Source organism: Xylocopa sonorina, chromosome 5, assembly GCF_050948175.1.
Source record: "Xylocopa sonorina isolate GNS202 chromosome 5, iyXylSono1_principal, whole genome shotgun sequence".
NCBI lineage: Eukaryota > Metazoa > Arthropoda > Insecta > Hymenoptera > Apidae > Xylocopa > Xylocopa sonorina.
In genome coordinates, this window is record NC_135197.1 from 7,834,938 (window position 1) to 7,847,132 (window position 12,195).

The 12,195-nt window shown below is 44.1% G+C and overlaps 1 protein-coding gene across 9 annotated transcripts in view; it reads left to right on the top strand.

The window, feature by feature from the left end:
- LOC143424017 (putative RNA methyltransferase CG11342) overlaps positions 1-12,195 on the top strand; it is a 29,041-nt gene that overhangs the window by 7,092 nt on the left and 9,754 nt on the right. For 2 of the 9 annotated variants that reach the window (XM_076895814.1, XM_076895813.1), the window contains exon 2: positions 9,248-9,670. The exons of 5 other annotated variants lie outside the window; for them this stretch is intronic. The gene's annotated coding sequence lies outside the window, so the exon portion shown is untranslated. The remainder of the gene's footprint in view (positions 1-9,247; positions 9,671-12,195) is intronic. 2 more of the 9 variants (XM_076895812.1, XM_076895816.1) reach the window with 2 other exon arrangements.

The following is a 12,195-nucleotide window of genomic DNA, read 5'->3' on the forward strand; positions in this document are numbered from 1 at the left end:
GAATCTGAGAAAGAACAGGGAAAATCAGTTCGGATCTATGGATCGTATTAGAAACCTATTTCTCGATTTCTGAAGAGTAAAAAATTATCTAAGCAGTGCTTTTTAATTTTATCTGCCTCATCGCAACAACAATTGCTTGAACATTTGTTTTGAATCGGTCAAGCACATTCCGTTACGCCCACGTAAATTTATCGAGATTGAAGTGCAATTAAAAACGTTCTCAAAATCTTTTAATCAAAATTTTATCTTCTATCAGTTGTAGTATCTGTAAATACTTTCCACTTAATTGTTTCCATTAACAAATTGCACCGGTTATTATATCAGAGTGGTACAGCTTGTTACATACTGCATCGGAAACGATTTCACAATGGAAATTGCGAAGTTTTGCGAGCAATATTGAAAAATTTCACGACCAACGTGATTTCTCGATTCCTGTTAATTGCATCAGAGTGACATAGCGCATCGCTCCCACACTAAGTACTTAAAAGTAGTCGTCGCGACAGGTCACGTTTTTTCGTAAGAGGGAGCAACTTGTATCATGGTGAAACGTCTCGTTTAATCAATTCGGATTGCACCCGATTACAAAAAACTGGCTTTTAGATATCCGATTCCACTGAATCGTATCATTCTCCATTTTCGCAACCGCGAGTGCAACATTCCCCGTATAAATAGGCATCGAACGAACGTAAACAACGAGCAGCACTAATTTTTCTCGATCAGAGACTCGTTCTTCTCCTCTGTTACAAGAACTATCGCAATCAAGTTTTGTTACAGTGTTGCACAAAAGTGTGGTCGAAAAGTACGATGTTACGAGCAATCTACATTAGTCATAACGATTACTCTCCTTTTTCCTTCGAATTTCATAATTTGAATTCATAAGTTTGCTCAGCAATTTCGTTCCCATCGATTCGCAGCACAGTTTTTCCAACAGAAACTTCTGAACAATAAACTGAAGTTCGAACGATATCGGTATCGACTTAGTCATTGTCTCATTCTTTTAGATTTTCACGAACAACAGGTATCCATTGTATGAATTTTTGTGCAATCACTTTCGCGTGTGCGATAACAAATGTCGTAATTGCGTGTCTAACACGTCAGATTGCGCCGAGTTGCAACTAGCGATTTATCGATCATCCATCGATCGAATCCGTAGTACATATAATGAATTAACGACTTCATTTTCGTTACCTATGCTTCACACGTTGAAGTGACGTTACCTTTTTTCACTTCACATGCAACACACAGACAGGTGTGTTAATGTATTACTTATTAGGCGCTAAATGGCACATTATTCGGTAATAAAGAGCGCCATCGTTCCGTTCTTCGAATCTGTCTAGTTAAAGTAGCTATTTTTCCACATAGAAACGATGAAAATGAACGTAGCATTTTTTAAATAAATATTCACCTGTTAAAAGACACGTGGCGCAGGGATTTTAAATTTCCCTAGTTTCTTACTAATAGTAACCTTCATACGTCTATTGTGCGTGTGTGTTTACCTGTATTTCACAATCTTACAACATATGCGAGATTGCAAGTAGCATATTACAGAATTGATATACGTATGCTTTAAAAATTCCTTGTGGAAACTTAATATTTGCCACGAAAATCTAACCCAGGCAGTTGACGTGACGTATCGCGGAGATATGCGGCTTTTCGTAAGCGGAAAGGTTTATCATGCCGTGTTTAGTATGGCCGACACACGAATCGCGATCGATTGCGAACATCGTGTTCCAGATGTAAAATCGTTGGCCAATCTAGATCGAATATGTTGTTACGCTTTTTCCGATCTCGATTGCACGAGTTAATGCAACTTTCCATTCGTCGTGGGACGTGGTTCACTGACTCAGTGCCCATGGACGAGAGAAGACGATGCACGGAAAATTGTATCATCTCACGTCGGTGACCGTGAAACCACTGTTTCATTCGGTGCGAGCCACTCATTAAATCGTCCAGTTCTTATGCAATTCTTAAGCAAACGAATTTAAATGCCGAGTTTTTTCCGTCCAGAGCCACTTCCGCTGGTATGCACGCGTGGCGATAACGTTCCACTTTAAACTCGCGTATCTTATTCTACCTTTCTGCGTGAACAAATGGCGGAAGCAGCGCTTTTCTGAATTACGATAACACATTTCAAAGTTCGAGCTGCATTAGATTGGGTACAACCGATTATGTTACAACATGAAGGTTTATGAAATACGCTGCCTCTTTCGCGGACGTATTATTCCCAAAGAAAAGGTCTCCACGTGTCGATTTGAATATTGCTTTTCTACCTAGAGGCCCGCCGTTGCATCACGTTGTATAATGTGTTTGTGTAACTTCGTCGATGGTCGTTATACGTCGGAATATAAATTGAGATTATAACGACGATTGAGAAACGGTGATCGTGTTGACGAATCGGATATCGAGAATTAGTAGCCCGGAATCAGCTGATCGCGAGGAAGCAGTCACGATTCCGTGATGTCAGCATCGTTGACGACTATATTTCTAGGGTCGTAATGACCTTTTTTAACGAGCCTGCTTTTAGCTATGTAATTTGTACGAGTGTTAGCATACTTCTGGGAATCTTGAAGACGATTAACGACCGCTTCTATTTTGGAGCTGCTCTAATTCTTTCAAATGGGGCAACCCAATTTCATTAATTAGGGCATCTGTTTCGTTCAACGTTTCCAAGTACACTGTTAGATGTACATTATTCACTGTTGCGCGTGTATGCACACGCGTGTCTGTATTGTGTATCCATCTTTTTAAAATACAAATTTTTCAGATTTCCATTTTTAATAAATTCTACATCCGTCTAAACTACTCTACCTTGAATAAATTTACAGTAATATTAGTCTCGCGAACCTAAATTTAATTTACGTCTCTCATAACTCGCATAATAAAAAATAATAAGTAAATAAAAATACTGAACCAACCGCCCAGACGCATAATCAAGTAACCGAGAAGCAATAAAGCTACCCAAAATCTCCACTTCTTAAACTACCATCGAACCCGCATGATTTACGGCCAGAAACCTGGTATTTTCGTTAATTACCGATGGCCTAATCACGGCACAATACCAAACGGTCATCCACCTGGGAAACCTCGAGGCCTCTATCGATGCTCGAGCAGCAGTCACGGGTACAAGTGTACGGCCTCCAGGCTCTGGACATCGTTTCAGGGCCTCGAGACACGTCTCTGCGAGTTGCAGACTTCGAAGCGGTCACGTTTCCTCGATTAAGCCAACTGAGGATGGCGACGGCGGCGGCGGCGGTCGAGGATACATCGACTTCCGCTGCGAGTTTGCCTTCCTTCGAAGGGTACTGTCGCAAGCAGTCAAACTGAGATCGGCTCCATTTGTGAATTCGTTTAGAATGCCGAGTGTGCGATTAGTGCTCGAGTTTCTAGTAATTACTCATCTACGCGTGCATACATCCATTGATACCCAAGAATGATGTAATATTGGACTAAGCTATCGTTGGATTTTGAACGTTGGTCAGCTGTGCGGTAGAAAAAGATTTTAAACTATGAAGTAGGCCCCATCAGGAGGCGAACCGTGTACAGGACTGTTATCTGCCCTCGATAGCGGACCCCACCCGACAACAGGAACAGGAACATAAACGAGCGGGTCTCTGATTGGCAGACGGCTGCGTTTCCGGTGATACGCGCGGCCTTATCGGTCGTTCCGGAAAGGTTTTTCGATTAAACGCTTGTTTTTCTTTATAAGTATTTATTTTGGCTTTCGGTAGGTCCGTTCTCGGAAGTGGTTTGATCTTCATCGACCACGTGTTCTGGTTAACATTTATTTGTAATGATTCAGCTTTGCTCGGGTACGACACGCAGTAGTTCTCGTAGAAAAACATGAACATCGAAGTTATAGATTGTTTCCTCGCGCGAATACCTCCGCGACGATAGATGGATATGTATAAGTTGCAAAACGGCAAAGTATCGCGATTCGTTATCAGTTGGCAGTAAAGCAAGTAAGTAGATAGTTCCACGGTTTCGCCTTGAAAAAATGCGGATCGCTTAATCTCTCGTGGACGTTGCCTCACATAGTGACACGTAGCCGTTTTAGAGAAAAGAATATTCGTTTGATAAACCGATAAGTTGGTATTTTCTGCCGAGGACAAAGGGAAGATACGCGCGGCAAGTGTAAACGAAAATCTTTTTTACCAGTTATCTGTTGATCCTTCGAAAAGTCGTCGAGAGACCGCGGAGACCACGAGACGGATCGTGGTGTGTGTCGTAACGTTGCCGTTTCTCATTCGTCGGAGTTCGCTCTCTGTAATCGCAATTGCGACCAATTCCCAGCTGTGCACATTGTACTTGCTCAGTTTGCTCTATCGTTCGCGGTGAATTGATACGTCAGAGTGTCGGTTCGCCCGTTTTATTTAGTTTACGAAGGCTCGCTCGATACGAGGGGGTCAATGATTCCTTAAAGCGTATCCCTAATCTACCTATTACTTAATTCGAAATTATTTTAGGAGCGATACGAGATAGCTTCTGATTTCTCAATCGGTGATTAAACATCAGCTCTTTGTTACATCAGACTGGACCTGATGATTGGACAGACTCGGACGAGGAAGATTTTGGGAACGCCGTACGGCGTTCAGATCAGAAAGGAACGCGTGGGTGCGATTATGGTCGGTGGCCATTACGGTCGCATCGCAGCTGCATCTTCGTGGGGAATCAAAGGGAAGGACGGGCCTCGAAACCTCGTGAATGACCTCGCTCGAGGCGGATTGCGACATTCGACAATGACGGTCGTAGTCAACGTCCATTCACCGTAACATCCGTGGATTTCGAGGCGACGACACTTACGGAATATAGTTAGCCGTGTTAGTACGGTCTCGCTCGAACTCAACCCCTTCGCGGGACTGTTACCATTGTCCTGCGTCAATTTTCGATGTTTCCGGGTTAACTGGGATTAGCCGTGCTTCCTCCTGACGGAAGGGTGCCTTTAGGGAGCAGGTTAGTAACGGTGCAAGCAATATTCAAATGAATCGCGTATCTCGACTGAGACTTTAATACAGTGAAAGTTGACTGATAAATGCCACTGGTACTTATCGTGCAAAGTAAAATTAGAGTTTGTATTTAAACTCCAATCGCCAGTGAGTCGTGATAAGTCAGTGGCTCTGGTAGTTATCGTTCCAAGTAAAATTAGTATTTATATTTTAATTCATAATTACGTCAATTGAGGTCACTTTTTTTTTTTGTTTTGTATCTAAACATTGTGAACTTTCCGATTGAAACGCTCGCATAGTCGGATGGTATCGTTAATGAATGAATTAATGATCTTTTCGAAATAGTCCTTTTCGAACTACAATTGTTTCTTGAATCGACTGTTTAAAGTAGCGCATTCGATAGTTGTGTTGTTAGGCTAACTACGCTGGATAGGCTATACGTTTCACAGTGTACATAGGTGCATATCATCTATTATTGACTTGTATCCGATATCGAAAAGCATGCCGGACATTCACACGCGCGCGCACATCGAGACACGGTGACACACATCTGTGTTCCATCGGGATCGATCAAAAAGTATCGTTGTAGAGTCTGCATTGCGCAAACTGCACCTGTGCTCGGGATCTGCACCCTCGAAAAAAGATGCAGGCTGCTTCTAGGTATCTTGAATTGTCTTTTCGCGAAGACCACAAGAAAACGTTAAACGGTATTTACAAAAACAGTGGTAAAAAATAAAAGTTTTCCTTGGGACGTTCTGTAAGAATCGTCGATATAAATGAAACAAAGTTCACTTTTTCAAATACATAAATACACATGAATATTAGAGATTCTATCGTACCATTTATCTATGCATCGATCAACACGAATGCAGCAACGAAATTCGTCTCCTGATTCGCATTCAAAAATATTCAATTTACGTCCAGACAGGACGTCCAAGGTAGCTGAATGTTAATTCCAGTCTCTCTAGAGAGATGTATCCCTTGTTTGTGCAAGAGGCTGATGCTTATTACAAGTATGCGAAATATATTTCGGTTGCGCAAACAGAGATTCGCGGACACAACTGTCAGATGTTAATTTGAACCTCTGAAGGAAAAAGAAGTATTCCTTTCCCTGACGCAATAGAAATTATTTAATATCGCGGTTGTAGCTTAGATCCGAGGCCCTCGAGACTCTGTTCCAGTTCGTCTGGCGACGTACGAAGTACGTTAAAATGATTAATTCAAGGACTCGAGTTAATTAGTGTCGCACAGAATCGCTGTGGCAAACAACGAGCAACTGTCCCGTTAAATGTTCGTGCACCACGGAGCGACGTTACACCTACTTAAGTAGGTACTATTCGCAAGTGAGATCATCCGTCGTTGCTTGGAAAAGGTTGAGAGTGCAAGCTTACAGTCATCGAATACGCAACCGATAAAAGCCCGCAGTTCCAGGAACGATCGTTTCGATGCTTATTACTTCATTCGCAGATAAGAATTACGACGTATTCGTTTTACGAAAGATTTCGATCAGGAGGTCTATTGCGAAACGGCACCAGTGATATAACGTGGTATTACACCGCGAAACGAGAAGTTTTGAAACGAGCACGGCTCTTCAACGAGACGAAAAAGGGTATCGATCGTAGGTTCTTATATTTTGAGCACCGGTCGCATATATCACTTCTGACTCGACATCGGCACTCTGTCGCAGAAATCACGTACGTACGTATGTGTCACATGAAAAGCGATAGGATTGAACAAGTTGGACAAGTTTAAAACGTATTACATGTACCAGCGGAGCACACGTAGATACGTGCAGAATAATGTAAACGCTCGAAACGTGATAAAGTTGTTGAAGCGAATTTTTTTTTTTTTTCAACGTGAAACAAGCAATAACTCCAGGCTGAACGTCAAGGCGAGCTAATTAATGAATCGTTAGTTAAATCGATTGACACCAAATTTGTGTCAAGGTTGATACGTATACGATTTTCCTCAAAACCCATCGATCTGCATCGCTTATTCGCGCGATGTACGCGCGGCGGACAAGCGGATACGAACGCCGCGTATTCGTGACACGAATAAGTGGTACGAATTCGCGTATCCGGAATGGATATGGTGATTTCGCGAAATGCACCGCGAAACAGCCTACGCATCCTGCGACGTGGAGGAATACCGGTCTAAAGTCCGGGACTGGGGGCCGACGAAAAATTCTGGAACCGGTTCGCCGGCATTTTCGCTCGTGCCCAGGCCACGTTAAGGATAAATAAGTCGATGGGAGAAGCCAGCAGGAAAAGGAAGAAGCACAGGAACGGGCGCAGCGCGACTGTTTCTCTAGCGATGGGAACGAGACGCTTCGAATCGATGCTTCGATTGTCTGACTCAGCAAAATGCTCCCAAGGATTTTCCCCAAGTAAAAAGGATATATTTCAAAGACTTGCGTCCCAGCACGTGGCGTTCGATGTCGAAAGTAGGGTCTTTTTAATTGTTATTACTGCACAACTTATCTTATATACCGAAGAAATAAACCTTCGAAGCTCTAAAGGATAAATCTACGTAGACGAACTATTCTCGTACAATTTTAATCGACCCTAAAAACTCTCGGAAAATGATAAATTCCCTAATGAATGATCACGATTCCGTAAAGAGTCGAGTGCCCATCGCTGGCAACCTTCTTCCTGCGAAGGACGGTAACCTCGAGGCAAAGTGCTCGAGACGGGGTGGATAGGGACGAAGGAACTTCGGCAAGGATACACGGATCCTCCCACGCGTACATAAGTGATGTTCACGAACGACGGAAAGGCGGTACCGAGATAAGAACGGGAGATATCCTAGCAAATGGATGCGCCTTGGCTTTCATTTATCGATCCCGGAACCGTGAGCCGGGGACTGGTACACGTTCTCTGCGACCACGCTTTCTCCTGTCGCGGACATTAGGGAAAAGTCGATCGCCGTTTGTCCATCCCGCGGGAGAGATCTATGACCTTTCCGCGACGCGTGGACTCTGCTTTCTCTATCTTCGTGCCCGACAAAATGGCCGGCGATCATTCCTCGTAATTCGCCGCCGCTGCACGTTCATCTCATCCCCGATATTTCACGGAACGTTACGAAACCCTTTGTCGAAGCCTGTCGGGTTACATTGCTGATTGTTTTGTAACTATCCAGTATGTAAGTAGTCACGGTGCTAGCGGCGTTTGTGGGAAGAAAGGATTCGACTCTTTGCTTCTAGAAAGTTCGATCAGCGACGCGAAATTTGAAATTGAGATTTGCTCTCTGGACGTCACGGATTGTTTTTTATTCGCAAGGATTTTATTCGTTCAGGAATCGAGACCATTGTAAAAAAAAAAGAACACCGTTGAAGGGTTTCGGAGAAGAGCGTAAGGGTAGAGTTAGTTTCGGCAGCTAGGTAGATGCTTTGCATACCTCTTCGAGCAGATGGGTTCACCGGATTCCTTTCATGACGGAAAATAATGTGCCACGTGCGCATGGGTGGCGCACGTTTCCATGGGGTTGCGGTTAAATCGAAGCGGAACGAGTTGGATCCCATGCCCAACTTTCTCGCTCGTTCTTTCTCTCTTGTCCGGTTTCCTCTATCCAGCTGCTCGGCTGTGCAACGGCAAATGGAGACTGTAAGTGGGCAGGATGCGCGTATCCTTTCGAGAATTCGTTTCGCGTGACACGTTTCTGTTTGCATTGTGATCCGCCGTGTTGTTACTCATCACAGGTAGAGTCGTTCCTCTAGGATTTGTCGAGAGGAAACACTCGTGGATACTCTTCTACGGGTTAATCTGTTTCAGAGCTTTCTGTATTTCTTGATTAATAGAACAATTCTTCGTTCGATCCCTGCGACTCGATGCGAAGTCAATGCAAGATTTCATCTTCAGAAATAATATGCATTCATTGTGAAACATTGACCGTGATCTTATTTATCCAATCTTTTGCATATGCTAGCAGGCAAAGTAGCCACAACATTTCTTCAAAGACATATCTAATTTATTCATTATCACAAACGATTATTTACACAGCATCCTCTTACACTCGACATCAGCTTAGATTCTGCTAATTCTCATTTGCGGAAGATAACGTATGAAATTTCCATATCGTCACTGCAGCTGTTAAAAAAAATCCCCCGTAAGATAAGCCATCGGTTCGCTTCACGACGACTTACTTCTCCGAAAGTCCCCTTTCCCAGTTTCCCCGGCTGCAGAAAGCCCCAGTGGATGAAAAATCCAAACGCAGACTCATTATCGTCGCGTAAACTTTCCATCCCGAACTCAGCCGCGGTATGATTTCATGCTGGGACATTCTTACGTAAATTCCGATTGTTTCAGTGACACCGTAACGATCGGAACGCAACACGTTCCGTGACGTTCCCTCGCTGAAACGTCGACCATTGCACTCACGGAGGCACGTGTAAGCGTGTTGCACTGGTATGCGCCTACTGATTCATAGGCAACAATAAACACAGTTCCATCGCGAGCCCCGGTAACGTACACGCCTACTACGATCTTATCGGTAACGGGTATCGCGTGATTGCGTCAGATTGTCGTTTAGAAAACGGAAAGAAACGGAGGCGCGGGAAAAATGAGAGACGAAAAAAGATGAAAGGGAAAGATCGGTCGGATAGCGATCACGTGCATGCCTCAGGAGGAATGACTCCGGCCGATCGGCTGCTAATCATCGATGCAGGTATACCGATTACGTAGACGGATACACGCGGTGGATACCAGGGAACTGGACGATTCAATTTCCTGGTAATCATTAACTCTTAGATGCCAGGTTTTATTCTATGAGACGCAGACGAACTGGTTTTTGTGGGTTCAGGAAAAATTGTTGTCGTCGAGGAAAGAAGCGATAGTTGGGGAATCCAGAAGTCAAGTATTCATGTTCGATAGCAACCGCCGCTTAATAATTCCATTACAGATAAGACTGAAGCCACCACACCTTACCGTAATGATTAAGGCCAAGAAACGAGTAAACGACTTCCATATTTCGTTCATTTTCGAGGTAATCTCTCTCAGTGGAGCAAACTAAACAAGAGGTACGAGTGAATGCCAATATTTAAATCTTAGTGGTGAACGTGGGGCCCCAGATTTGGAAAATGTTTTACGTGCTAAATCGTTCCTCTCCCTTTATGTCTATGAAAGTATAAATAGAGTTTCTAAACAAATTCTTGAAACGTGACCATAAAGCACACCCAAGCAAACAGTCCGCCACGTATGCGTTTCTCTCGAAACGTTGGAACACATACCGGAAGCAGCGTGCTGCAATCGTCTTTTAGGTAGTATCGTATCGTACGCTCATTCATTCGCGTTGAACTCGGCTAGTCTGGCAGGTTTTACTTGGGTGAACGAAGGCCAGAAAGAGAGAGGAGCACGTAAAGTAGGGACAGAAAAGGATTGGTAAATCGTGCGTCATTGAAGACTCTCGATCCCTCGATCGTCCTCGAACGTAAGACTATGCTACCTCATCCGCGAATATTCTCCTTCAAAATGGACTCTTGCAAAATCGTGCTCTTCATCTTACTGTTTAATCCCCCGTGACGTTGTAACTCATCGTTTCATAAACTCTCTCCTGGACCGTATCTCGTTGTACCGTTGCATTTTTTGTTTATCTTACATCGCTACACCGACACTGGACGATACATCCGGAGTAATCATTAATTCCTAGTTCTCCGCTCGAGAAAGTTGAAGGTATGAGAAATTGCATTCAATTAGAATCCTTCTCTCCTCTCGTGAGAAGAAACGATATTCCCTACTTACGCGTAGAGGACTCGATCGCTTCCGTCCGTTGAATTTATTTAAGCGAAACATCGGCGACGAGCCACTATTTTTAAGCGCCGCGAGATATAATTTATATTCGCGTATGTGTGTGGGTTAATCGGTTCTGGTCCGCGCGCCAGGTTTACCTTGAACGTTATTAATTTCGGAAGACGAAAGAATATTGGCCGCGTGTGTTCATTGAGGAACGAGACGGGACGCGAGTTTGACGCGAGCATCTTCTCGCACGAGTTCTCCGTTGTTGCGACACCCTGATGCAACCAGGCGGGTAGAACGAAAATATGAATAACAGTTATCACGATATGTTTCATTGACTGTTGCGAAACTAGAGCGTACGCTGGCGGAGCATCGCTAGTTGCCGCTGGGTATTATCTAACGTTATCTCGATAGTTTTTCGCCTTTCTTTCCGTTTTTATTGTCCAATAAAATGCATCCAGCGAAGATTACCGTAAAACCAGCACGCTGATCGTAATAAATAGTTCTTTGTTCGTTTATACAATTAATTCATTTGTCTGAGGAGATCCTTCCGCATGCGTTGTAACGAAATAGCGATGAATTAACTGAATTTATGGGATAAGAGGTACGGGGTAGCTAGGTTAAACGTTTCGCGTGAGTATATTTTCCAAACTGTTCCTAACTTCCTCGTGGTACGAAACGTTTCAACAGAAACCACAGGGTCCCGTAAATCTGGTCGCAAACAGTTCACGTAAAAGGTCCTCTTTGTCGGAACAGCCATGAGGAGCGCGAAAATTCGATTTCCATCGAAGGTAAATGGGGGGGGGGGGGACGAGTAATTCAGAGCGGAGGCGAGAGAAACGGTGGATTTTCTGGATCTCGTTATCACGGCCGTTTCTCAATCGGTCACCTCGCGCCGCGTGGCACGTGAGGAAATCGAGCCAATCCCCTTGGTCGTCGTTCACGAGCCGCGGCTCGTTCTTTCGCAACCGTGAACACAGCCAAGGATCGGCGCACCATTCCGCACACGATAAAGGCACATCATCCCACCTTTTCCTTTTTTTTTTTCCCAACCGCGGCCACACGAGACCTTCGCTCGTCTCGAGAGTCCCCAGACACGTCGGATTCGGTCGAGCAGGACCGCGTCACCGCGCTCTTCGCAATATCGATTTCGAGGCCGTGCCGATCTTACGTTTCTAAACCGAGCTAACGAACTGTTGCCCCATCGCGGTTGCCACAGGGTCACGATTACTGCCCGAACACGCAGTTTCGTGGGTACCTTGGAGCAAAAGTACCATTTCCGATAACCAACCTTCGAAAAATGAAGCAAGATTCAAGGTGATCGTAGCGATGTGGTCGTTAAATTTATTCGCGGAGAAATACTCGCACATTTCTTTTCTCTATCGGCTAATTAAACAGGAGTACGATCAGTGGGGAATTTAGGAGAGCACAATGGCGCGCGATATGTAAAGTAAAATATACAAATGATTAGAAAGGCGAGTTATCGGTTGTAAATCTGAGAGCGTACGGATTATCGATTACTT